Here is a 27,920-nt window from a genome sequence, read left to right as displayed (position 1 = left end):
CCCAGATGCCAGTGAAACTACCAGTAAACCTTTAGACTGTGGGAGGAAAGTCACACAAAAACAGGAAGAAAATACAAATTCCGTGCAGGTAGCATACCAGGTCTGGGATTGAACCCAGGGCCCAAGTGATGCTAAATGCTGCACCACTGTACTGCCCAATACACATTCATTCTTAAATGAAATTTCCTCCAACTTTCCTTTTTCACAAGTTGTTTAAACAAGTTAACCCTTACATAAGTAAGATGGAATTGCTATGCATGACATTTGTAAAGTACTGTATTTCTCCCCAACAAGGTATACATCATAAACAGACAGCACTGACAGCTTGTCACTCAGGCTTGTGTGCTGACTCTTAAATTACTCCCTAGGGGATGAATAAAGTATTTTGAATTAAATTGAATTACTTTGTAGTTACTCCACTGTCATCATTGTAATTGTCAGTATTGCAAAATGGTCTTCCTTCCAAACCTAGTTTTACTACGTAAGAAAATGCCACAGGTTTAAAAATCTCACTTGACGTCATCATTGATGTCATTCTCCCTCCTCAGATTTTCACTGAAGGCCGTGTAAAACAGGGACTGTGCGTTTAAGACATCTCCAATCATTTGGATAGCATGTCGGCTGAGGTTACTTTCTCTCTTTAGATATTGCTGTTGAGACACAGAGCAGACAAATCAAAAATCCATTTTGACTGGTAATATACAGTTTTTAAAGCTTGGAACTTGTAAGCTCTTTGTAAAAGAAGATAACATGGTCAAAAATCACAGATTTATTTTAATTTAATCTATTTAATTACTAGTAGTTGGATGTGTTGTCTTCTGTCAATGCTAACTACTGTGCCACCAGATACCAATCATTAAAAAAAAAACTAAACTAGATCTGTAAACAAACACTGAAGTGGTTTAATCTTTAGACTTTTGCCAAATTACAGTGTAAGGTGTATCTACAGTATATTTCACTTTATGAATGTATCTGTAGAAGGCTCAAACATGAATATTATAATAAAATATGATCATCAACATTTTTTTCTCTATACACTGCGGGGATAATTAATGCTAAAAACCATCATGATCAGAACTCCAACGTTCCAACAGCCAACATCACCTTTACAGAATAGGTATCATATTTCTTGAGGACACGCTGGCACTGTGATGGATCTTTCTCAATTTCATCAATGACCTAAATAAAAAAATATTCTCTTAGATCATCAAGGCCATGATAATCTAATTTTTCTTGAGCTCAATAACATGTCTAACAGAGTGACATATTATTAATCTTTCACATAAAATCTTAGATGATGATCGTTCTCATTTTAAAACTCAGCTCATCACGTCAATGTGCCACTAGAGACTGCACTTACCAATTAACAGCACTGATCTTGATCTTAACCTTCTGGACATTGAGATTAATACAAGCTTCTTATTGTTCTCCTGTTGCAAATTCTGTTTGTGACCAGGCTTGAGCTTCAGGTCAGAATATACTGCTTTTTGACTAAAATCTCCTAGTATACTTTGAAATCCACCAGTTCTTCAGTTCTAACTAGGACAGCTGGTCTAGAGGAAGTATACCATCTCTAAAGTAGAGGAGACGCATTTCTGCTCTCCACATAAGGGTTGCTATTCTGGTTTACCATCAGCTTCAGCTTTCGTCCAATCATATTGTCTCAGCTATTGGGATTCAATTAGTCACTCATGTCTCACTATGGAAATCCTACAGTCCAAAATAGATTCATGAGGCCAGTGATGAAAAGAGAGAGAGTGTCTTTATTTTCCCCGGGGGACAAGTTGTTTTACAGCAGCAGTGTTGGTGTACATTGCTGTACAGACAAACAGGGAAAAAAAGACAGAACCAACAATATACAGACATATTTACATTGAAGGTCAAGGGGTAAGTAAGGATATGGCTACAGGTATGAATGAGAACTTAAATCTGTTGGTTTTGGAGTTGGGGGTGAGAAGGGTAATCACAGATGGATTGTGCTTTACGCAAAACACGTGAATGGAGAGAGCTGGAAGATCAGCGTAAATGACCTTCTGACATATTTTCACAAGTCTCCCCAGTTTGTTCTTGCTTCTCAGATACAGGTCACCAAACCAGTAGTCCAGGGTAAAAGTTAGAACAGATTCAAGGAAGGGGTCTATTTACCCACCCATCTTTCTGGGTTCTCATTGAAAACCTTTAATCTACCCCATTAGACATGATCCTCTAGATTGTGAACATCACAGTCAGAACTCTCATGGATATATTACCTTTCTGATTGCTTCAGAGTACAGCTGTTTAGCAGATTTCCCCCTTTCAGAATCCTTCACAGTGTAGCCCATAAGATCTGGATTCTTATCAACATCATGCACCCGGTTGAGTTTCCCATTAGTAAAGTACCATGTGCTTTCATCTGCGTGGATGAACTCAGATAATTTGAGTCCATAGTGTTGTACATAGTGAAGGACTAGTCTGAAAATATCACAAGAGTTACAGAACACAGAACATTTAAATGCAGAGCTGAGAAATATCAGAATGTAAATTCCTCTGTTAGGTAACTGTTGTCTTAAACAGATATGATCATGTTAATATTTTGATATAATAGTTCAACCACAAAACTGTTGAGTCACATATTAAAATCCAGCAGTAAGACAAGACAAATTTTGTCCAAAATATTGTTTAAAGCTCCTGTTCAGGGACCTGGGGTGTGTGTGCTTGGTTTAAGTTAAAACTTGTCTTTCCAGAGGAAGGCATTCACTCAATGTAAAGGAAATATGGCTTCAGAACACAGAGCTTTCAGAACACAAAGTTTCTTTATTAGACTTTTGAAAAGCTTGAAAACCACATGTTAGTCAAGAAGACATCTTGAGAAGGGGAATGATTCTTCAGGATGCTTAGAATTCTGCTACTTAGAAATCTAGATACTCACAAGATCAAGATAATCAGTGATGACCTATCATGACCTAGAGTGATAAAGGAAAAAACATCTTAGATGTGCACTGGAGCCCTGGGTTCAGGTCTAGACCTCTGTGGAAAGCTCTCTGATGGGAGGTTGTGTGCTCTCACCATGTTCTGTGTGTTGTTGCCCATAGTCCAGAAACCCACAGTACTGGTATCTTAATTGATTGCTAGGAAAATTGGCCCTGTTGTGTGCATTTCTGAGTTTATGTCTGACCTGCGATGGAAAGCCTGTATCCTGACTCATGACATCCAGCTCCCTGCATTTTTCTAAGACAGGTTAGAAAATGGATTGTAGTTCCGTTTAAGGTACCAGCCTGTAAGAGCTGGGGGATGCTTTTAATCTTAAGTTAAGTTTAGTTGCTGATTAGCTTCAGCTCAATAACACCGGGACCAATTCAGTCACCAGTGATAAAGGAAGCTGCAAGAAGCATCTTTTATCAGGGGCCCGATAGTAACTGTCACTAATCTGACATTCAGGATGCCCTGTCAACACAAGGATGAAAGAGCTCAACTCCATTTTGACATGCATGAGCATCTCCATCACTTCTTTATTCACGTTACATCGTGGAGAATAAAACCTCTTGATTGAGGCATGTTTGAAGAGGAAAATCGAAAACCCCTTATTAGACAAGTGTAGAGAACGAACCCATCCATTTCCCAGTGCGGGGTCATGGGGCAGCCACAGCCTATACCAGCAAGCCACTGCACTGCATGGTCAGTGAACTCTAACTGTTGCTTGAGCAGAATATAATAGGTCAATTGCAATGGACTTTGATACAGCACACAGCTGCTTTCTAATTCGCTGACTAGTTAATATGGCACCTTGTGAAGTATATTTCCAGCTCTGAGCTCAATTGCAAAAAAAAATGTGTGGAACAAAGCTGCAGAGCATCTGAACTTGTGCTTAGTACGGTGCTGAGGGCTCTAGTGTTGTTGTTCTAATGTTGTTCTAATGAGCACAAACCTCTGGAGGCGCCCGATTCAGAGCATTTCAATTCATCTGATTAATAAGTTATTATAAAGGCCATGTTAATATAATTACTGTTTGTCTCATGTTCGTATAACTGAGTAACTCCCAGACAAATAAGGTTTTAATTTAAGAATTTAATTTAAGAAGTGCATTCATGCTAAACTACACCAAATGAGGGTCTGTAACTACTAGTGCAAAACTGAATTGCAATTAGTCAGGAAAGAAATGAGTACAGCAGCTATAGATTTGAATTAAATCAAATTGTAATAGCTTTTATTTCTAAGCACCATAATTTCAGCTCGTCTTGTGCCTTATCAAACTCTGAAGCTAACACTACAGGGAAACACTCTGTCGGGAGTTGAAAGAATTCTCATGGCACCCAGCTCTGCCCAGCTCTGCCAGCCCCTTCTCTCATATACTGTACTGTAGCTGTACTATAAAGTTGAGTCTTATGCACTTTCAGGGTGTAATTTTTGCTCTTCGTCTAAGTTTTTTTTCTCTTAAGCAAATGCTCAAATTTCCCTACACAACTATTTCTTTGTACCCTTAATCCCTCAAGATCCCTGATTTCCCCTGAGAACCACAAGTGTAGATTCCATCCCAATAAAAAATATTCATTACTCAGATGTGAGCACATTTAACACTTACAGTGCATACATTTCAATGGAGTGTGTTTCCTTCAATTGCCAGAATATTCACAATCATATTCTAAAGGCTCTACATGAATTAGATCTAAATGTAACAGACTTAGTCTTTTATTAATGACTCTGGGGTTAGAGCAGGGTGTAGCGGCGAGGCTTAATAATAAGGCAGAATTAAGTGTTTCTGAGCTTTCCCAAATTAGGCCTCATTTCTCTGTTCATCTCTGTGGTGCAGCCACAGAGAAACCATTCATGCAAGGTGATTTAAGGTCCAAGGACAGCTCCCAAAGGGGGATGCACTTAGCTAAGCCTGGCTATCATGATCAATGGTCACCCATTGGCGCCTATCTGTCTAGGGAGTGCGAGTTGGACATCTGGATTGCATTCCTAAGTGTCAGGACTAAGTGACTCATATCTCACCTTGATCAACCAATCAGGGACCGGTAGGGCCGAGTAACCCACGTGGGACTCTGATGCCCATGGAACTTTCAGCCAATCAATGAGCTGAAGTTCCTCCAGGTAAAAACAGGCAACACAGAGAGCCTGAGAGATTCAACAAGATTCAGACAAGATTTAGAAGGAATTCAAAGGAGAATCCCAAGGGCAGGACATTCTCGCAGCGCGCCTCCTGACCATCCTGAGACTCAGCCCGGACAACCACGGAAAGGCCAGTGTGTCCGAGTGCCAGAACCTTCCTTTGTTCGAAGAGTCTAGAGTGGAGGTTGCCAGAGAGTAACCAGCAGCAGGCCTTGTGAACAGGTCGGAACTGTGGAAAGCTGAATCACTATTCAGAACTAGCTCTTCATCAGGAACGAACCGGTCCTCTTCCTGACTTGCTGGGACCCACAGTCATCTTTTCTCCTGTGCACAAACTTTGCTAGTTAAAGCCAACAATGAGCATCAGCAGCGCACCGTCGCAAGCCGCACAGCACAGCCTGGCACCGAGCCAGAGAGCGCGGATTGGACAGCAACAGCCTGCAACTGTTCCTTTGTGCCCGCAGGAGATCTGAATCCCCAAAGATTGGATGAGTATTCAACTTCAATGCATTACAGCTCGAGAATTCAATTGTTATCCCAACCAGTTGATATCAATTTAATTCCTAAGAGTTATGTACTTGTTTGAGTATCTAATGTAGAAGTTGTAACCAAGTTCACTTTACGAAACGGTCTTAATGAATGATATACTGAACGTATGTCCTCTTGATATGTATAACTCTTTGTAACTGATTGAATATATATCTTTTGTATTCTGATAACCCTCTCGATAAGATCTGTTAGGTTTATATGCATATTCTATGTATTAATAAATGTATCCTCGTGTATTAGTACCTGTGTGTGCGCGTTGTTTGAGTTATGTCGCATGGTTGGATTCTAAAGCCATCAAAAGAATCAACTTTGTGATTTACTGCTACAATTAATAATTGTCTCAGTAAATGCCCAAACCCTACAGAACTGGTGCCTTCAGAGAGCCACTATGATTACATATTTGGCGTCCCTGAACCGGCATAATCTACTAGGGGATGCCAACAGGCTGAAAAAGCTCATCAAAGAGCAAGTTCTATCATTGGGTCTGATCTGGACCCCATGGAGGTAGTGGCTGAGAAGAGAATGGTGTCCAAATTAATGACCATCATTGACAACATCTCTCACCCCCTCTATGACATGCTTGTTAGAATGAAGAACATGTTCAGCAATAGGCTGATTCAACCATGGTGTGACAGGGAGCGCTACAGAAGGTCATAAGACTTTTCAACTATGTGTCTGGGCAGGGGCAACATTGACATTGACCTGATTTTTGTGCAATATATGCTGGGTGATTTGTGCAATATATTTATAATGTGCAATACATCTTTTTGTGTACTGTACATTCTGGTTTGTTTTGTATCTTCTGTACTGTTCAATTCTGTATACTCTATTTTTTACTTTTAACTGCACTTCTCACTGACTCTACTGACAGTATTGTATTATTGTATTATTGTATTATTGTATCATTTTGTTACACTGTGCTGTGTTGACTATGCCAGGCTGCTGTTGCACTGCAATTTCCCTCACAGAATTAATAAAGTATCTAATGATGTTTAATAAGCTTAATTAAAAATAATTGTGATTTAACAGAAAGCAATTTTAATTAATTACAACATGATCCATCACTTGGAGAATTTCTTAGTTACAGTTCCATTATATTCCATTTCCACTATATACGGGAACATTCTAACGTGATCCAGTGTTCTGCTTAGTACGCTACCAAGATGCTTAAACTACTGTACAGTATATGAGGAGGTTAAAGTTAGTTCCCTACTTTTAGAACGACTAGAGGGCAGCAGCTGTTACTTTGGTTTTAATATGGAGCTGCATGCTAATCATGTGTTCACAATTTCAGGCTAATATTGTTAAATAGCCTGGCATGACCATTTAATATCTCAGCTGCAGCAATAATCACAATTTTGTTCTACCAATTTACTCAATAGTAAAAAGTTAAACATCAGCACTATTTTAGGTCATCTTGTGCCATATCAAATCCTGAAGCTAGCACTCCAGGGAAACACTCACTCATGAGTTGCAGGAATTCTCATGGCGCCCAGCTCTGCATGCCAGCCCCTGCTCTCATTCCTGTAGGTGAGAATGCGTCCCCCGACTCTGTCACTGGCTTCCAAGATCTGGACCTGTAGAGAACAAGTCACTGTGGGTACAGAGGGCAAGGGTTACAGGACTGTGACAGGCCTACCTCTCAGCTGCTGACTGATGGGTACCAAGCACATAAAGAAACACACTTAAATCAAATTACCATAAAGAAACTTTATTCAATCAAAGGACTATACTCAACACAAAACCCAACACCTACTACTACTCTGAGTGTCTCTTTATATACCAAACTAAGTTTAAATTAATCCTTTGTAGGAATATGGCCTGCAGCCCTTCACCTGTTATTTAATTAGTCCTATGATGAATCATGTAATGCAGTTTTCGATGAACGGAAGACCTACTGACCTCTAGTGGAAGGTCAGCTGAAACGATTATCTTAATTAATGCTGACACAATTCAATGACAGGTTCCTGCTGGGGTACTATTTGCAATACTATATTGGCAAGAATATTACTGCAATAAAAATTTGTTAGTGATCTGAAGTTTGTGGAGAATGGTAGCCAATAGAAAAAAAATGTGTCCTGTCTGGGATATTTTAATGGTTCCTTTGCTCAACACCATTCTGTGCCAGATTCTCCATGTGGTACCATCAATCCCAAGTGTATTCCGTATCAGTGTTTATGTGCTGGGAGTGGCATTTATGTATTCCTTCAACTCCGAACAGCTGAGAGAGGAGAGAGCTCCACCTTCCATGCATGGATCCTTTTTGCTTGTGTCCACCTGGTACTCCAGTTCTCAAATGGAATAAAGCAAGCCAACCGCGTGAATAAATATTTTTTTAAAATGCTGAAAACAAGAATTTCTGAATGTGTTCTTTTCTGAAGGTGCTGTTTTCAAACTGTATTACTGACAATACAGTGTCCACAAAATATTCCTGTTTTGCAAATTATGTTGCTATCTGTCCATAAATCTCTTATACATCACATCTAATTAAAAAAAAACTCATGGCCACCTAGCACCATAGCATAATTTGGCCCTTGTGAATGAAATGTTTGTTTTTTAAGAAAATAAATAAACATGAGAACAGTCCATAAAATCTTTGCTGAATCAATATTGCAACTTAAGGTCTCCAAAATTCAAACCGGAGCAGAAGAGTAATATAGCATCAGTGGATGAGGTGTGGAAGGATTTACTCAGTCCTGAGCCACTTCAGTTACCACGAACACCAGGCAGGATTCTAACACCTTCCATCCTCCAGCACCCCATGTCAGCCTGCTCTGCCAAGAGGATTGTCAAGCAGTTGGGTGGAAACAGAATTGCTGAACCAATCTTAACCTGTTCTATACTAGAATAATGTACTGTACATGAGAGACCAACATGTTTTAAAAATACAAGGCTGGAACATTATAATAACTGTCCCCCACAAATCAGAACAGGGGTCTGAGGGTCAGTTCATGGAGCGTCTAGTATCTTTTGTTTTTGTTCCTCCTGAGTTTCAAAGTTTGTCTACATGATTAATGTCATAAGATAAGATAAGATCACTTTATTAGCCATATATAATTTCTTGTATAAGGAATTTGTCATTTCGCATACACCAGCTTACTCTCCATGAGACACACAGGCAGGGAGAGAGAAGCTTGGGGTCAGAGCGCAGGGTCAGCCATTTATACAGTGACCCTGGAGCAGCTGGGTTTGAGGGCCTTACTCAGGGCCCAACACGGCAGGATTTCTCTGCCAGCTGCAGGATGTGAACCTTCCAGCCATAGGCACAGATCCTTAGCCACAGTGCCACTGCTCCGTATGTTACCGGATAAGTATGGTCATTTATAAGTATGGTCATTTAATTACCTGAGCTTTTACTGCCATTAGCAATGTGATTGTTTTCACTAATTAGCCATCCAAGACCTTCAGAAGTACAAGACCAGCCTGTAGATGTCTAACTGTGCAAATCATGGAGTATGAACAAAATTCTGAAGACGCTAGACCCTCTAGGAGCTGAGGGTGAGACTGCTGCCTCCTGAGGCAGTATGTGAAAATCATACATTGTGTCCAGCATCCTCCAGGAGTTTGGCAGCGATAAATCCGGAGATCCCTGCTCCAACAATCACAAAGTTCTTCGGAGGGCCAGTCCTGATGAGGCCTTGCTTCACGTCTGCCAGCAGGTGCTTGTAATCGTTATCGCGGAAGCACTGCTCAATGACACTGCTGCCTGCTTGCACATGTGCTAAGAGCACCACAAAGCAGCCCAGCAAGATGACTTTGGGGAGAAGAGCAATATCAGGTTAGGCAAAGGACACAAAAGCATTAACATGTGCTGTACGGGGCAATGAAGTTATAAAAAATTATACAGGGGTACAAATCAATAAACCAGACAGTGACTACACTTGTTTCTGTGAGTTCATAACATTTTAATCCACAAGGCCCAGTGACTCAGATTCTTAGGTCCTAGAACAACTCAGGCTGAAGGACCTTTCTATATTTTCTTAAAAGCTAAATGCATGTTAATGAAACAGATTTCCTATATGATCTTTTGTTTGAATGTTTATTTTCAGCGATGAGTATAGATCAAATCAATGAAAACACAACCTTTTCATGTGTGCCTGACACCTCTTGGGCCAATTAAGGTACAACACAGGGCCAGCAAAAATACAACCAGCTACACTGTGTGGCAAATGGCACCAGAGACATCAAGTCATTAATCTTTTCTTGTCCTCTCTTCATCCCACTGACTGATGGTCCCTGCTTGAGCGCTCACCTGAACACTGTACACCTACTGTAGCACTCTGCTTGAGAGAAGAGTCAAGGTCTGGGAGGTGAACTGTTTGGGAGGCTTATTTAAGAGATTGCTCTGTGATGACAATCTCATCAAAACTGCCTCACTAACCGGACAATATGTCCTTTGCAACCACTAAACAGAATAAAGCTAAATCTAGAAATGAAAAGTTAAAATTAAAATCAGACTTTAAGATTTTCAATTATGCATTTTTACATAATAAGTCACTTACACTTTTAATTTGCAAATAAACATTTAGTTTTAACATAAAATGCATTTGAGCTGAAAACCTTCCAGAATAGCTTATGAGTTAATGAGAATCGTTAGAGAGAGAATCAAAAGAATATAGTTACTTGCACATGATGCCATGGTCCCAGTCTGCATTTTTCCTTTCTATAAAGAAAAAACAAGGACAGTCCTTTGCACTGAGGTACCATCTTAACTATATAGCACCGGAGAGTCCAACTTGTAGGAGTTGCTGGTGTGGAGATGAGCACTAGACTCCCTTGCAGTTTGCTGAATTACTCAATGAATCCCTAAAAAGTGCGTACCTGTTACAACTCCCTGGAAGGGAGAAAATTAAGTCTTTAGTACCTACTCTGTGTCCATTTAAGAAGCAGAAAGACAACAGTTCTAAATAATAGTGTTGTTTTATCACAGCTCTGCTACAGTATGTGGGATTCAATTTTAAAACTACAAAAGAGCTGCATGAATAATTATTTTAATGAGACATTAAAAATAAGTGCACAAGTAGAACATGCATGTTGCCATCACTAGAATCCAAAATAATAGCATTTCTGTTGGGTTTCCCTTGTGAAAAATGTTTCTAATTGTCACTTACCTGGAGGGATGATCTTGTCGCGTTCAAAGTTGGGAATCCAGCTGTTGCCCTTGTGCCTCGTATTTATCCTGTATCTTCTCTGCAGTGGGAAGGAGAGCATCTGTTTTGGCAATCTTTGAAGGAAAGACATCTGCGCCTCACAGTCACTTAACTCGTTTTTCCAGAAAGTGGTTCGCCCAAGAAGCCATGTGGGAAAAAGTATTTATTTTGTTTATTGATAATTTGCTTTTATTACACAATATGAATTAAAGGCAAAGAATGAATGGGAAGCAAAAAGGATTGCATAACATGTTAAACAGCAGTAAGTGAGAGCTAGCTTCATACTTTGACAAAACGTACATGTTGCCAGCCCCTGAGGAAATTAAAAGAACCCAGTCTCATCACATAGCCTCTTCTTGTGAAGCAAAGCATGGAGATGAGATTTTCTGTAAATTCCTCCAACATCTTTCTCAAAACATATTGTTTCTTTTATGAGGAAACAAGCTATGTTTTATATTTGTCTTTCAGTGGAGCTGTCCAGTCTCTTTAGACAACATATTGTTAACAAAAGTAGGTTTGTGTTTGGCATTAACCCACTTACCATGGGTTAAGTGTGTGTGAGTGTGTGCTTGTGTCTGTCTGCCCTGGTTCCATGAGATACTTTCCCATCAAGTACCAGGGCTCTGGGTTCAGTTCCTGGGGTGCTGTCTGTGTGAAGTATTTATGTCAGGTCCAGTCTTTTTAGACCTGGAGGACAGCTTGTCCAGTGGTTCACGTCCAGTCTTGTTATACCTGAAGGACAGCTAGTCCAGTGCTTCAGGTCCAGTCTTTTTAGACCAGGAGGGCAGCTGTTCTGAAGGGTTAGGTCCAGTCTTGTTAGATCAGGAGGACAGCTGGTTTACTGGTTAAGTTCTAGGGCACATCTGATTCAGTGGTCAAAATGCAAGAAGTGTTATACCACAAGGCCATCTGGCCCAGTTTCTTGAAAGACGTTTTGGAATACTCATGGAAAATATATACTGTATCGTGATGGAAAAAAGAAATGCATCACCTCCTCCTCCACACACTGGCTCTCCATCTCCGTGGAACAGGCTGAAGAGTGACTCACCCGTGAAGAGGACCTAATGCCTCTGCTGACGAGTCCATCACAGCCTCTGTCTGGCCCACTCCAGTCAGGTGTGATGTCTAGGAGGTGTGAGCAGAGGGTCTCTGACAGGTCACCTTGCTCTAAGTCCAGCAGCATGGAGTCTCACTGTCCTGTCACTGATACAGGCATTGTGTCTGCCGGCAGTTTCAGCAGCAGTACAGGTGGCAGATCTGAAACAATCTCTCAGATGGACCAGTCTGGTTTGTCGGTCCTACTCTGGTGTGGTCACTCGACAGCGACTGGATCTTGGACGGTCATCTGTCCTGCCGGTCTGCTGAAACCCTCTCTGCAGTCGGGACACAGTGAAGCGGCTTACTCCAGTGTCTGGCAACACTGGCACATGACATGCCTGCCTGCAGCATGCCAATGGCCCTCTCCCTGGCTTCTGGTGACATTCTAGGCATTATGTAATGCACAGAAAAGTGTGGCCTTTTTCTTGCAGTGACCTAAGCTTTGAATTAAGGCCTTTTTAAAGGTGACCTGATCAGGCATTGTTCCACCTGGACCTCGTTGGGTTAAAGTGCACCTAACGAGCTTTTGTGTGATTGGCAACTTGCAGTGCCTCACTGCACGAGCTGTATTGCTGGTCCGAGGGCTGATAACAAATTGACCACTTTTTGTGAAAGTACATAAGCTATAACTAAAGTATTCTCATTCCAGAAAATGTTGTGTTTTTTCTATCAGTATACAAGTATATATATGAATACCGATTACACAAAATACAATACTAGTTGATTCACACAAAAAGAAATGTTTGGAAAAAAACAAAATAACCCACAAGAGGAATACATTTTTTAATTGCATTGACGATTCCTCCCTAGCCTTTGTCTGCTCACACTCTTTTTAGTTGGCTATATTTAGGGAACATTTTCAAAGGGCTGAACTGCACCATATATGGTACAGTGGTCCTGTAATGGTGGGAGCAGACAGGGGGGGGCTACAATTATTCCTCATCAGCTCAAGTAAAACCTGGCAAAAGCAAATAAGTTATATGTATCTTATTTCAATGACCATGAATTATGGTTCCTTACCAAAAACTATGAGGAGGACAAATCTGTTCTAAAGCAGAGGAACAATACTGTAGCCTCTGCAAAAGCCAGAGAAGATGCCTGGTAAAGAATCACAGATAAATGTAATTTGAAAGTTATTCATGTAATGCAATGGAGTATCTCAGGATATAACAAAATATTTGAATTTGGTGAGCACTCATGTACATTATTTATATCACTTTGCTTACAACCTTATGGTATTGAAGTGGAGTTTGCATTTAAGCCTTTAAGTGATTGTACTGTATTTTTATACAGCATTAATTAATAAATATATAGTAATACATTATAATAAAAGCAATATATAAATGCAGCTCTATCACAACAGGAGGACCTGGCAGCAGGTCAAGAATAGAAGTGTAAGTGGTTCTTCCTTAGAACTTGTCCTGCCCAGTCCTAGGCTCATTATAACACACTGGGGTTGCTGTCTGTACACCCATCCCACTATCAATCAGGGACTCAGTCTCCCAATGAATCATGCCAGTTGTAATCCCTGGAATGCCACTGAAAAGGTGCTCTAACACTGATGTAACTGAAGTAGTGCTACACTCATCTGTACTCTATGTGTTAGCAGAACCCTAAAACCCCAAAAAGCCCTGAAACCTTAAACCTGTTACTTGTTAGAGCGTATATCCTCAATGGATCACAGGAGTTTGTTTTTTTTCTGAAATGGCCTGTGGGAGGCTACTCTTGAGTCGGCTGCTGGTTATTTCAGCACAAACGTTTCAGAAGGGCAATGTTACATGAATGAACAGTAGCACAGTGGTGAGTCGTTAACGCACTTAGATGTTGCTGTATTTACCCTTTTTGCATTTTGCTCTGATCCATTGAAATACAATTCTATCTCTTTTCAATTATTTAACAATTTCACTGTTAAAAATATTATGATGAAACAACAGCCACTGTTAAAAAAAAATCTTGGTGTTCAAGCAAATAATAATGATGAATAATTTCACAACTTAACATCGGGAAATATATAAGAGTTCTGCATTGTCTTTTTTTAAAATTGCCACAGTTGTGACGATAAAGCAGTTTAAACCCTAACCCCGGTTATTATAATATTTTTGCATCTTTTACTAAAGACTCTGTCCATTTGTATTTTTTGGATATTCTTTGTTATAAGTCAAAGGGAAGAAATTAGTATACAGATGCAGCCATTCAAAGTGTGCGGCACAGACACGTACTGGAGGTAATTGGCTACGGCCTCGCATGTCACGATGCAAAATACCGCGGTACGTGATTGGTTGACCAACAGGGGCACTCGTAGTGCGTTGGTCGGTCGTAGAAAGATTTAAATGTCTTTACTGTGTCCGTTTTAGTATTGAATATTTATATGGAATTTTACCACTGAAAGGAAATCTTAGTAGCTGAGCATAAAAAGAATAGGAGCATACTGTAATGTGTGTGAAGGCCATAAACAATATTAATTTTGGAACATAAACATACAGTATATGGCTGGTCTCGGTACTTTAAAGAAAAAATACATACAGTATCAGTATTCCATTTCTCCTTAAACATTTTAAGCATCGAAGTCTTTAACTAACGTGATACCGGAGTCAACAAGCATACTTTTAGAATTTGATTAAAAGGGAATATAATATGGAATCGCGTATCTAAATAAATTAATAACGATATAATTATATTAATGTACCGCAACACAAGAATTGTACATGCTGTACGATGTCTGTTGTTAATGTTTGTAGGGCTTTTTCAACACTTCTCATGCAACCTTGCTGGTGGCGCTATGGGTTAGGTCCCTGACTCCCACATCACATGTGGAGTGTTTAAATCCAACTGGAGCCATGACCTTTTTTTTAACAAACATTTCTTTGAAAAAATAAAACGTTTCCCTGGGTCAGAGATTAAATAAAACTTCACTCGCACCAAACAAATTTATATTTCTAAATATCACAACAAGATCGAATTTAAGTCATTTTAATAACAATGAATGCTCACCTATGCGTTACAATATAAACATTTATATTGATTTCAATCGCATTTAAATTGACTTTATTTAAAACCCATAAATAAAGCTGATACTGTTTGGACTTTTAATTATTTAAAACTGTATTACAGCAGCACAATGCACAATGCAATGTAAATCGCTATCTTTGTCTTCTGCGTAATAATGTTCACCTCTCTGTTCAGCAAATTAACAATAGTAATTATAATGAACATTATTGTATATGGCGCCTTTAAAGGTGGGTCCTCAAAGCGCTTTACAGGATAAAAACAATAACAACAATACTGTTAGGCTGGGCAAACTATTATTTTTTTTTTAAAGAAATACAAAATGAGATATAATGATGTGTTCCGGCTTAGACATTAACGAATAGCATAACACGTGGGCGGCGTAGAGGTCGGCTCTGGCTTTCCCATCTACTGTATACACTGCAAGTACAAACCCCCTCAATGCGGGAGTGCTGGCTGTGACGAATTAAACCGGTTTCACAGGTATTTTCAAAGTAGAAGGGGGCGAGATTTCCAGTAATCCAAACCCAGTAAGTACAGTACTTACTAGTTAAGAAAGCTAGGCTCCTCAATGAAATCGCTTTAACATGCTAATGCATTGGTGTAACAGTCCAGGCAAGCTTCTAATGTCTCCCGACTACGGCGAAAGGAACCCTTATTTCATTGGAAAACAATGAACATATTCTAGCCCTAAATGAATTAATTGCAAACATGGTTTACATAAAAGACATTTTTCCAAGAACGTTTAGCCTTTGTCACTAATGAAACCACTAAATAAAGACATAAATATAGAAATCTTAAGATTTTTAAAATACATGACTTTGCTAAAATGTATTTAAAAATAAAAACGATTACAAACGCCAGCGGAGAGAGAGAGTGCTTACTTTGTCAGCACCCAGACAAAAATACCATGATTTTTATTCATTCTTAATCAGATGGTGAGAGTGAAGGGGGAGCGATAAGATTGAAGGTGAGGAAAAAGAAGTGAAAGAGGGGAAAGCTTAATTGACTAGAACAGGGGAGGGATGTTGGTTTTGCATAAAGGGCGGGCTATGGAAATGAGGTCTATTTGGGAATGTGGAGTGACATGTTCTGGCTGTTTGTGAATTATCATTGTTGAGTATGGAGTGTTGAGGTATTGATTTTGTGTAATGCTTTATGTTGAAAATTGAGATGGATTTTGTTTATGATAAAGAGGATAAACTGGGATGGGAGAAGGGTTTGGTTTTGTATAAGGGGCGTGATTATGATAATTGGAAGAATTTGAGAGAGTTTGCAGGCTGTTTTTGGTTTGTATTTCGAATAATTTGTAGAAGATATTGAGATTAGTTGATAATTGGAGGACGGTTTTGCTTTAATGGTTTGATATATTTGATTTTGTATAGTGGTTGTTATCTATGTTTTTGGTTGGTATTATGTTTATATGGTTGTTTTTGTTGGTTGGTCGTTATTATGGTTATTATGTTTATTGTGTCATTTTTGATTATTGGATGTAATAATCAAAAAAAAGAGAGAGAGAGTGAGTGCCTTCTTTTTACTTTTGTAGCCAACGGGCCTTGCAGATCAGATTCCCTTCCCCCTACGGAAAGACAGACACATGTTTTCACAGTTTAGAAGTTGCTCTTCAGACGCAGGCGAGCAGCCCCTAGATAAAACATCAACTTTATTTAAACTCCAACAAAAGTATTTATGGTTTTTAATTACCGTACTCTTATGGAACATGCCACCAGCCATCTGCATTGAACGATTAAAAATAAAAACGATTACGATTGGCACTCCTGTAGCTTTTTCACAAAACCTCCTTTTTCAAGAAACTTCCAACAGAGCTGTTCAACCGGTTTTTATCGGGCACCTCTTACAGATGCAGCCATTCAAAATGCGCGGGGAATACCGCATTATTTTGCGGTACGCTGTACGCAGTCTACCGCAAGCTACCGCGAGTTACCGTAAATTATCCTATAATACGACAAGCAAAATAATAGTATCCGGAATTTCCGCAAGGTGGAGCTAATAAAGCTCAACCTCTCATGTTTGAGCTGTGGCCATCAAAGTCTTTAACGAAGATATTACTAATAGTATTAATAATGAATGACCTTGGACAAGCTGTAAGTGTAAACTCAAAGTATTGCCCTGGTCAACATTCTTTTTTTCATTGACCGTCTTTGTAAAAGTAACACCACAGCATTTCGCAATCACGCATTTGTTTCCAATCATGCAAAGTACAGTGATTCACCATGCCTTTCACATGCTCATAAAGAGATTGATTTAGGAACATAAACATATTACCGTATGCAAACTGTACTGTATACAGTATGTATATGTATATTTAATGTCTTAACTGTGCCCGTTTAAGTATTGAATATTCATATCTAATTTTACCACTGAAGGGAAATCTTAGTAGCTGAGTATAAAAAGAATACGAACATACTGCAACGCGTGTGAAGGCCATAAACGATATTAATTTTGGAACATAAACATACAGTATATGGCTGGTCTCGGTACTTTAAAGAAAACATACACGAAACATGGTTTCATTATGACCAGAATCGGTCTTGAGATATTTTTAACTTGATTTACAGTATTTGAGAGGTATGTCTTAACACCGATACTACAGTGCTTAAGTACTGCTCACGTATATGTTTCTAGGTTTATATTATGCATTTCATACGGTCAAATTACTTTTGAGCAACTAATAAGAAGCGCGAAACGGTATGCGTTTTAGTTTCGTTTTGTGCTGGGACCCGTGGATTGATTAGAGATATCAAGTACATACAAGTCATTTTTTAAATGTTGTAGTTCGTCTTGAAAAAATGTTACGAGTACATCATCTATCAACAATTACACAGGTTCTGTTTCCATATTGCGGATTTTGGTTACGTAATATTATTTTCTAGATTTCACGTTGTGAATATATGATTTGGGCAAACAGAGCCGCAAAGAAGTACATTATGGGTTGTTGTGTTTTTTTGCAGTTTTATCTGGAACAAGCGATGCTTAAACCTTTGGCTGATTCTTGTGAAACTATCCACACGACAGTTACAGTACCTAGGAGTTGACTTCAGTGATGTCACTGATGGGATGTTTCTAAAAATCCATCCTCTGTAAAACGTCTTCTCTAGTTGTCCTGCATATGTATTCGCTAATGAAGCTGTGTGTTCTGAGCCTGGATCTCTACATTTCTGTATGAACCAGCTTAGAGGGCTAAAGACAGCTAGTGTTTAAATTGAGTGTAAGGCAATTTATGCTTCTAAAGTCATGGTCAGCATTTATTATTGTACTGTGCTGTAAACTTGTTCTGTCCCTAGTCACATTATTTTATAGCGTTTTTATAGCGTTATCGAATCCGGTGGCGCTGTGTGTTAGTTTCCTGACTCCCATGTCACATGGTCTGTGATTGAAACTTGTGAAACCGGTTTAATTCGTCACAGCCAGCACTCCGGTTGTAAAGTAGAAGCAGGCGAGATTTCCAGCGAAAGACACCTCCCCCTTCTTCAGGTGTGAGGGTCTTCTGCTCAGAATGAAACGCTAAAATGTAATGTAGGCTCTGAATGGGTTCAATTATGATTTGGGCTCGATTAAGGTCGCTGCCTTTCATCTAAAACCCTACTTGAATCCTTCTAAACTAAAAATCAGTGTTAGTGAGTTCTAAATAAAGAGGTATCCAGGTAACAGAGAAACGGGCGGACAGTCTGGAGAGATCGCCCGTTTTCCATGTAAATAGTTCCCTGGTTCCGCACCCCTTGGTGTTTCTCTCGCTCTCTCTCGGGTCACCTGATCATTAGCTCGAAAGATTTCAGTGCTTTGTGTATATTCTAATGGTAGTGGGGGCAGGGTGTGTGGGAACAGGTTTGGTTGAAATTGCATTGGAGATCTATGTTCTTCACACCTGAAACATTTTCTCTGAAAGCATTTTCTTTGCAGTTTAACCGATCTTGTTACAGCATGTTACAGTTTACTATTATTAACCATATTAATTTTAAGTGCTTAATGTAAAATCTTGTAAAAATATATTTTCATTGTTCAAATATACATTAATATACATTAAGTCTGATTATCATATAATAAGTTAAATACAAAACTAAAGAAAAAATAGGATTAAATATAATTCAAAATATTTTGCTAACAATGTTAACTGTTTATGAATAATAAAATGTATTAACTAAGGAGTAGGATGGCACAGTTGTTAGTATGTTTTTTGTTTTGTTTCTTTTTCATAAATACAACAGTAGTACCTGATGTCTCAGTGGCTTTCAAAATTAAATTATGCATGCAAACCTGTGAACTAGAAAGATAACTAAGATATCCATCCATAATGGTGGCAAAGTGGTTAGCACTTCCTAGGTTCAATTCCTGCCATCCTGTGTGTGTGGGCTTTACATGTTCTCTCTGGGTTACATGGTTTTTCTCCATATGTGTGATATGACTCCCTCTCGCACTCCAAAACATACTGGTAAGTTAATTGGTTTATGGGAAAACTGGCCCTGGTGTGTGTGTGTTTGTGTCTGTCTTTCCTGTGATGGACTGGCGCTATGTCCAGGGTGTATTCTGCCTTGTGTCCGTTGCTTACTGGGATAGGCTCCAAATCCTTTGTACTGGATAAAGAGATTAGAAATGGAAGTAAAGGCACTGTGTGGATGGAACTATACACAGTGTTAGAAACCCACTATGAAATGGCAGCATCTCACTGAGAATAAAATATTTTATAGTGCTGGCTTAAGGAAACAGCCTTTCCACCTCTCTTGCACATCAGTATCCATACCTAGTTATTTAAACAAATTGCCTCTAATTATAAACATCTTAATATGCTGGCTCTGTGGATCCGCATCAGCTATGTTTGCCCATTCCTTCAATTCGTGTGCATCCAACACACAGTTCAATGCCAGCAACTACACATAATCTAAAATACAATCCTTATTTCAGTATCTATGTAAACATATAGTCTGTTAACTTCATCATCTTCATCAAAAGTATGCCTAACCCCATTAGGAAGTGTTCTTGTTATAAGTGTATTCCTCAGCTTTCCCCAAATTATCTTCTTCTTGCAACATCTCTAGTCTTTTATCCTGCAATAACTCAGCCAACACTTAAATCTCCAAAAGCTGCTTGTGTTAATTTCTTTAAATCACAAATATCATGTGTAAATACTGGCCATGTAATACTCTGCATTGTGGAATAATAGTTTATTTTAAAGGGAACTAGAGAAACTAAGAACTAGAGAAATCAAGAAAGGCTTTTTTTCTAGAATTAATAAATGCAGATCCTGTTCACTGGGGAAGTTAAATCCACACTGAGCAATCTTCAATATGTTCAGAATATGACAGCAAGAATCCTATCAGGGATGCTTTACACCTGTTTTCAAGTCCTTGCACTGGTTACCTATCAGATTTCGAGTCAACTTCAAAATCCTTATCCTCCTTATATACTGTCCTACAACTGTTATTATTGATCACCGAATTATTGTACTTGACATGACTTCATTCAGCCTTTCCTGAACGTCTATGACAGGCAGAGAGAGTGCTGTTTCTGGTGCGATCTTTTGCAGCTGACATTTCACTGTTTTTAACGAACAAGAAATTAGATTGCTCATAGATCACTTATTCTATATAAACACAGCGTAATTGCCCTCCAAAAATCCTCTTTTTCTTGTTCGTTTTAGAGACCTTGATCGAAACTAATTTTAGATGTCAGAAAGGATTTATTTTCTCTGTATTTCCTACATTGCTTTGTCGAGATTTTAACTTTATATCTAACTTTATATCTAGGCTCAGATTTCAACTATAAATCGTACAGTAATTAATAGCAGTAAATACTGATGTTTTGCGCCCTCTTACCACAAAAATATATGTTTTGTAGTTGGGATTAACTTTATTTCGTACGCGTAGCTACTCCGATTCGGACACCAAACAGTTAAAGATGGCGGCAAATCAGACACCCAGAGAGAGGGTGTGGGGCGTCTTCTCGCCTCCATAACTAAAATGCCAAATAGGAGTGGCTTAAGCGACATACACAGTCGTGTAACTGACAGTTTGAGGTAGCCTATCGTGTAAATTTCTCTTTGTTGCTGATAGGTTAAGCTTTCGAAACTCTGCCCCAAAGTCATGTGACTGATTTTTTGCCCTGTTTCGTTGGTTAAACGCAATGATCACAAGCACCACCATGGTAACTGGGATGTGTAGTTTTTAATTCCGTTTGAATTATAACTGTACGTACTGTCTTCATATTTGGCCAGGGCTTTAAAGAGAAGGCGCGCCAAAAAATGTCGGTGCCGTCGTCTCCGCTTTAAAGGTACCCCCGTGCTGGAAGAATTTGACCTCAGAACGTTTGCCCAGCGTAGTTATAGTGGACATAAAAACAAGAGTTCGCTGGCATTATATCCTAGAAGACACAGACCGGCGCCAGACCGGTAAATGCTTGATGAACTAGGGATTGGACAGTTTCCAAGTGCTTGTACAATCGATGGAAATGTTCAAATAAATGTGCAAAAGAAATAAACAAAATAATCATTTATTTCTTTATCATATTGGCTAGCTAATGTCCTCTCTTTGCTAGTTAGTGGCTGTGTTTCTGCGTTGGGTAGCAACGAGTGACTGTTCTCAGGCGGAAGATGTAAACAGCTTAATTTTCGTGTTAAATAATTTTTAAAAAATTAAAATTCATTCTATACAGCAATCACATATTTGGGTACCGTTTCATAAAACTTTCATGCTTAAAATGTTTAGGGAGAAATGGAAGACTGGTGTGTATTTTTTCTTTAAACTATCAAGACCAGCCATACACAGTACAGTTTATGTACATACAGTAATGTTTATGTTCCTAAATTAATATCGTTTATGACCTTCAGATGCGTTATGCTCCTCTTCTTTTTATGCTCAGCTACTAAAATTTCCCTTTAGTGGTAAAATTCCATATAAATATTCAAAACTAAGCGGATTGAAATGTGCACAGTAAAGACATTAAATGATTAAATCTTTTCACTACCAACCAATGCACCACGAGTGCCCCTGTCGGTCATTTTGGCCAGCCAATCACTTGCCCTGCGGTGCCCTACGGTGCCCTGCGGGTTGGTTACTGTACCGCGGGTTTTTACCGCTCATTTTGAATGGCTGCATCTGTATGCTAGGCGTAAGCGATAAATATACAGTATTTAGCTGAAAATTTGTACAACGCAAGACATTTCGTTACTCTAGGAGGTTTCGTGAAAAAGCACATTGTGCTGCTGTAATAGTTTAAAAAAAGTCTAAACTGTATCAGCTTATTTATGGGTTGTAATTTTAAATAAAAGTCCAAAACCGCACTCAAAATGCAATTTAGCGCTTTCTGGCAAGAGGAGACACCCAAATTAATAATGTAACATGCTACTGTTTGTGCATGAACATAGTTACTGTATACTGTTATTTCTTTAGATACGAGATTCCATGTTTTTTTTTAATCCCTGGTGGGACCGGGAGTCCATAAGAATCGAGTAATAGGTTTCATTGCGCTTTGACAGATCGTCTTTAAATCAATTGTTGATTTAAAGTTTGACAGTAAATGTTTCTATTGTAACGCATACTGTACAGCCTCTATTTCTCTATAAAAATCTAAAAGGTCATTTGCGCAGCCTAAGAGGGGGACGAATGCAGTACAATAGATTAGCATACTGTAGAGGAAAACAGTATAGGCATCGCTGATATGAGGACTTTTGAAACCAAATTTCCCAAATTTAATATGTGCTTTTCTATATTTATTGTAAATTGATTGTCCATAATATTGCTATTCTAAGCAAGGAGCGCTTCTCCCCGCCTGCTGTGGGAAAAGTTGGCTTATTCCTTCCCTGCCTCACCGAGGGCAGACCCTGCCAGGCCCTCCTCGACCATCACCCTGCTGCGGCCTGGTGTCCTGCCAGGCACTGAGGCAGCCGGACCCCCAGGGCGCTCACTGTGCAATTTGGAGCTGAGAGGGTGAAACACGGCATCACCACCCACCTGCTGCAACCAGTCCAACCCCAGGATACGGTCCTCACGGAATGGGGAATGGTACTGTAGAAGGGGTGTTCCACCCTTGCAGCCCCAAAGTGCACAGTGAGCGCCCTTGGGGTCCGGCTGCCTTGGTGCCCGGCAAGACACCAGGCCGCAGCAGGGTGATGGTTGAACCGGTGTCGATGAGGGCTTGGCAGGTTCTGCCCTCGATGAGGCAGGGAAGAAATAAGCCCTGGCTGTGGCCAACCCTTCCCATGGCAGTCGGCGGGGTGAAGCGCTCCTTCTGGCTTTCCGGAATGGGGGTAGCGTCCCTCAAGGGTGGCCTTCGCCCCTTTAGGCCGCCCTGCTCCTGTTTCCCGACGGCCTCCGGAGTCCCCGGGGCTCCAGCGCCCGGCACTCCCCTGCGATGTGCCCCCTCTCCCCACAGCGGTGGCAGATGACCTGCCGTCGTCGCTCCCCCGGCGTCGCTGTACTGGGCGTCTCCTCCTCCCCATCTGATTCCCCGTGCGCCCCTCCATTGGTGCCCACCGGTCTCCTCGAATACGGCATCAGCCTGCTCAGCCAGAGCCAGAGCCTGCTCCAAGAGGATCAGCATGGCCAGCATCAAGTGGAGCTGCACCTCAGTCGGCTCCAGGGCCAAGAGGAACGTCTGGAGCGCTATCTCCCAGTGGGCCTCCTCCGGGAGAGTAGGGTAACCCTGGCGGGCTAAGCAGGCCACGTCTGCGGCTGTTACCTTCACTGTTACCTGGATACCTCTTTATTTAGAACTCATTCTTCCCCCTGCCTGTCTGGCTTCTTTTAATCCTTCTGTGCCCGGATTGCACATATGTAAGATGTTTTTCCACGAAAAAAAGAGAAATTAAAAAAAGAGAAATTTCACCAGAGCCTCTTCTCGAGTCTAGTTTTTAGTTTAGAAGGATTCAAGCAGGATTTTAGATTTTAGATTTAAGATGACTGTAGATGAAAGATAATTCCCTATTAATCAAACTTGAAGAGTATGTATCAGCTTGTCCCCCCCTCCCGCCCCTCTCTGTGTACAGTAGAGCCTCCTGTCCAGCCAGTACAGGAGGCTCTACTGTACACAGAGAGGGGCGGGAGGGGGGAACAAGCTGTCCGGCCGTGTGGAATGCTACAGAACCCTTAACAGACAATACACACTAGCCGAATATTTGACCGAGATATCCAGACACAGCTGAATGAGCTCCACCAGCCAGGACAGGCAAATAAGATACACTTTCACAGACATTCACAACAGCGACATATCATAAAACGTTTGCACATATTGTTAAATTATTACTTGTTTTTCAGGAAGTTAAAAAAACACTTGAATTACTTATCCAGTCTCTCGAAATAAAATTATTTTTCAAGCAATGCAACTAACGTCAGACAACGTGCTTTTTTTAATCCAACATTGACAGCCACATCTTAAATCTTGTCAGTCAGCTCTTTTTTCTCTATTTGAATTGTGGTGATTCAAACAACTTGGGATAACAAGTGGTCTCAAAGTCACCTAGCTCACAGAGCTTCAACAACAGATGACAACTTCCTTAGTCCTTCCTTAGTCTTCCTGAAATTGTCAGATTATGAGTGAATAAAAGCATTTTTATTAAAAACACGTTTGCGTTTGTTTGGAAGCTATAGTTTGTATTTTTCATATGTAATATATAATGATGTGTTCCTGCTTACACATCGCACAACTTTAAAAGCTAGAAAAACAGGTTTCGATTCACATTATCTGGTGAGCCTTGTTTTGTCAAGGGACAGCACATACTTTGAAAAGACCGCAAATGTATAAGCAAGGGTTAATTTGCACTATGGACCGCACAAAGAAATTTAAAATAGTCTTCTTTAGGTGTGATGGCAGGAGTGGATCACAGCAGGCATAATCAGCAAATTACAAGAAAACAAAGAACAGGGCAGGTGAGACGAGTATCCAGAGAGCGAGTGATCAGAAAAAGGAAACAATTGTTACACCCGGGTTTTCGACGCAATTTTTTTTAACTTGCTAACGCATCAGACACATTTCCTGGCGTATTGTGTTTTAAATAAAATAGGAGTGTTTTTCCCTGGTATAAGCTCATCGGTATGGTGTAAGTTTTATCTGTGCCATACTGTGTACAGGTACAGACTTCAAGCTGCACTACTGTATCGCTTTTGTAAGGAGAAGGACTATGGCCAAAATCACGAAAGTCTGATAAAGACAGTCTCACGTTTGTGGACAGTCTGTCCACAAACAAAACATTCCTGTTAGACAAGAGAAATGTAAAAAAAACAATTACTTTTTGTCAATGAAAACCGGTGTGTGTGTCTCTCTCTCTGCTGGATGTCTCTCTCTCAATCTCTCTGCTGAATGAATAAAAGCATTTTATTAAAAACGCGTTTGTGTTTGTCTGGGTATTTACTTTGTAATCTGTGGTCCTTTTAATTGTTTTTACATCTAATGTATTGCTTTGAGATGCCACTTTTAAAGGTGATATGTAAAATAAAGTTTTTTATTATTGTTATAGAGAAACATGATCAGATTTTCCCTGGTTCAGAAAAAAGATCTAAAGTACACTAATTTGTCACTCTTCTCATTCCCTGTAATCGTTCCACTTGTATGTCATTAGAAAGTACAAGTTTTTGCTTTGTCTAAGGATGGTATCAAAAAGTAGTCTAAGTGGTGAGAAAGCTGTGCTTAATGATGATTAAGGGACTTAAAAGTAAAAAGAGATGCTTCATATTGCTTGACTAATTTTAAAAACTAAGTTATAAATGCAGACGCTCTCTCGGTGCCGCACCTGGCTTCTGAAGTGGTTCCATAATATCTGGTATACGGAAAAGAAAGCGTAGATAAAAAAGCTTGGATTCTCATGTATCTGATACAAGTATCTTTTAAAACAGTCTTTGCTGTGCTCTTGAGGATCCTTGTGATATTTTGAGCTCTGGTTGAATGATAAGTGTTGCAGTTTAAGTAATTTTTGTAGTTAGAAATTAAGAAACACTCTGTTAAAAGCAAGGGAGTTTTTATGTCCGTTACAGTAAAAGAAAATGCCTGACAAAGTAGGGCTTGGACAGATTCCAAGTGCTTGTACAAATGTGCTTCACACACATAAAAGAAGTCATTCTTTTATCGTATTGGCTAGCTAGTTGGCTAGCTAGTCCTGTCCTCGTTAGTTAGATCAACGAAATGCTATGGTGTTTGTCAAAGAAAAAAATAAAAGTATTTTCGTTTAAAATGATGGTTAGAAAGAATGTGGATCAGCGTAATACTTTGAGTTTACAACTTGTCCAAAGTCATTCATTATTAATACTATTAGTAATATATTCAGTAAAGACTTTGATGCATAAAATATTTCTGCATAATTAAAATATTTATGATAAAGGTAGGTTGTGTACTTTTGTCCAACTGAGCAATCTTGCTTTCATAAAATATACCAACTTTTTAATGACTGATGATTAACATGCTGTTATACACAGTTTAAATTTAAAAGCTCAGATGCTGTACATGAGGAGAGAATGCCATTTCCTTAGATACGCGATTCCATGTTTTTTTTGAATCCCCGGCGGAACAGGGCATCCATAAGACTCAAGTAATAGATTTATTCCATGCTGAAAAAAAGAAGAAAGAAAACACATTCCATAAGAATCAGCGCTTTTATATAGTGCCTTTAAAGGTGGCTTCTCAAAACGCTTTACAGGATAAAAACAACAATAACAACAACAACAATATTGTATTTCATTGCACTTCCACAGATTGTCCTTAAATCAATTGTTGATTTAAAGTTTGACAGTGACCCTAACACTAACCCTATTTTATTTTTTCAAAGAAATGTTTGTTAAAAAAAAAGTCATGGCTCTAGCTGGATTCAAACACCCAACAGGTGATGTATAAGTCAGGAACCTAACCCACAGCACCACTAGCAAAGTCACGAGAGGGTTATTGAAAAAGCCCTACAGAAACAGTATCAACAGACATTGTACAGCGTGTACTATTCTTGTGTTGAGGTACATTAATATAATTATATTGTTATTAATTTCTTTAGATACACGATTCCATATTATATTCCCTTTTAATCAAATTCTAAAAGTATGCTTGTTGACTCTGGTATCACGTTAGTTAAAGACTTCGATGCTTAAAATGTTAAGGGAGAAATGGAATACTGATGTGTATTTTTTCTTTAAAGTACCGAGACCAGCCATATACTGTATGTTTAAGTTCCAAAATTAATATTGTTTATGGCCTTCACACGTGTTACAGTATGCTCCTATTCTTTTTATGCTCAGCTACTAGGATTTCCCTTCAGTGGTAAAATTCTGAATAAATATTCAATACTTAAAGGGCACAGTAAAGACATGAAATATACATATACATACTGTATACAGTACAGTTTGCATACAGTAATATCTTTATGTTCCTAAATCAATCTCTTTTATGAGCATGTGAAAGGCAAGGTGAATCGGAGATTCTCAACAATTACTGTACTTTGCATGATTGGAAACAAATGCGTGATTGCGAAATGCTGTGGTGTTACTTTTACAAAGACGGTCAATGAAAAAAAGAATATGGACCAGGGCAATACTTTGAGTTTACAGCTTGTCCAAGGTCATTCATTATTAATACTATTTGTAATATCTTCGTTAAAGACTTTGATGGCGACAGCTTGCGGAAATTCAGGATACTATTATTTTACTTGAGGTACTATATGAGAATTTACGGTAACTCGCGGTAGAATGCGTCAAGCGCACCACAAAATAATGCAGTATCGCCTGCTCGTTTTAAATGGCTGCATCTGTAGTTATGCTCCTTCTAGTAGTAGTTTTTGTTATTTGTTGTATGGAATTCTGTAGAAAACTTTCTGAGTTTAGGTCTTATCACAGTAAGTGATATAGAATTGTAGGAGGAAGCTCTGTTGTAACATAAAGTTAGTGCACAAGTGTGGCAATCCTTATACATACATCTGCATTCTAGCAATATCTTTTCACACTTTCTATGCAAATAAACTATTTGAATTAAATAGCAGTGTGCTTTCTATGAGAGTTACTTGGATGAGTGTTCAGTTGGGTGGACAGCTGGAGACAGCTGGAGACA

General features: G+C 39.4%; 1 protein-coding gene and 1 pseudogene across 2 annotated transcripts in view; one reads left to right on the top strand and one right to left on the bottom strand.

Annotated features, from left to right (window-relative positions):
* LOC148646899 (protein NLRC3-like) overlaps positions 1-27,920 on the top strand; it is a 1,251,308-nt gene that overhangs the window by 465,622 nt on the left and 757,766 nt on the right. The window lies entirely within an intron of this gene.
* LOC148646916 (L-amino-acid oxidase pseudogene) lies at positions 7,098-10,784 on the bottom strand (annotated as a pseudogene). The gene is made up of 4 exons (XR_015927791.1): positions 10,749-10,784; positions 10,261-10,300; positions 9,177-9,391; positions 7,098-7,214 (listed from the first exon to the last, which is right to left on the bottom strand). The product of XR_015927791.1 is annotated as an L-amino-acid oxidase pseudogene (transcript).

Source organism: Lepisosteus platostomus, chromosome 16, assembly GCF_059453375.1.
Source record: "Lepisosteus platostomus isolate fLepPlt1 chromosome 16, fLepPlt1.hap1, whole genome shotgun sequence".
Lineage (NCBI taxonomy): Eukaryota > Metazoa > Chordata > Actinopteri > Semionotiformes > Lepisosteidae > Lepisosteus > Lepisosteus platostomus.
The sequence above is the reverse complement of the archived record's forward strand: the minus strand, read 5'-3'. Positions and strand labels throughout refer to the sequence as shown.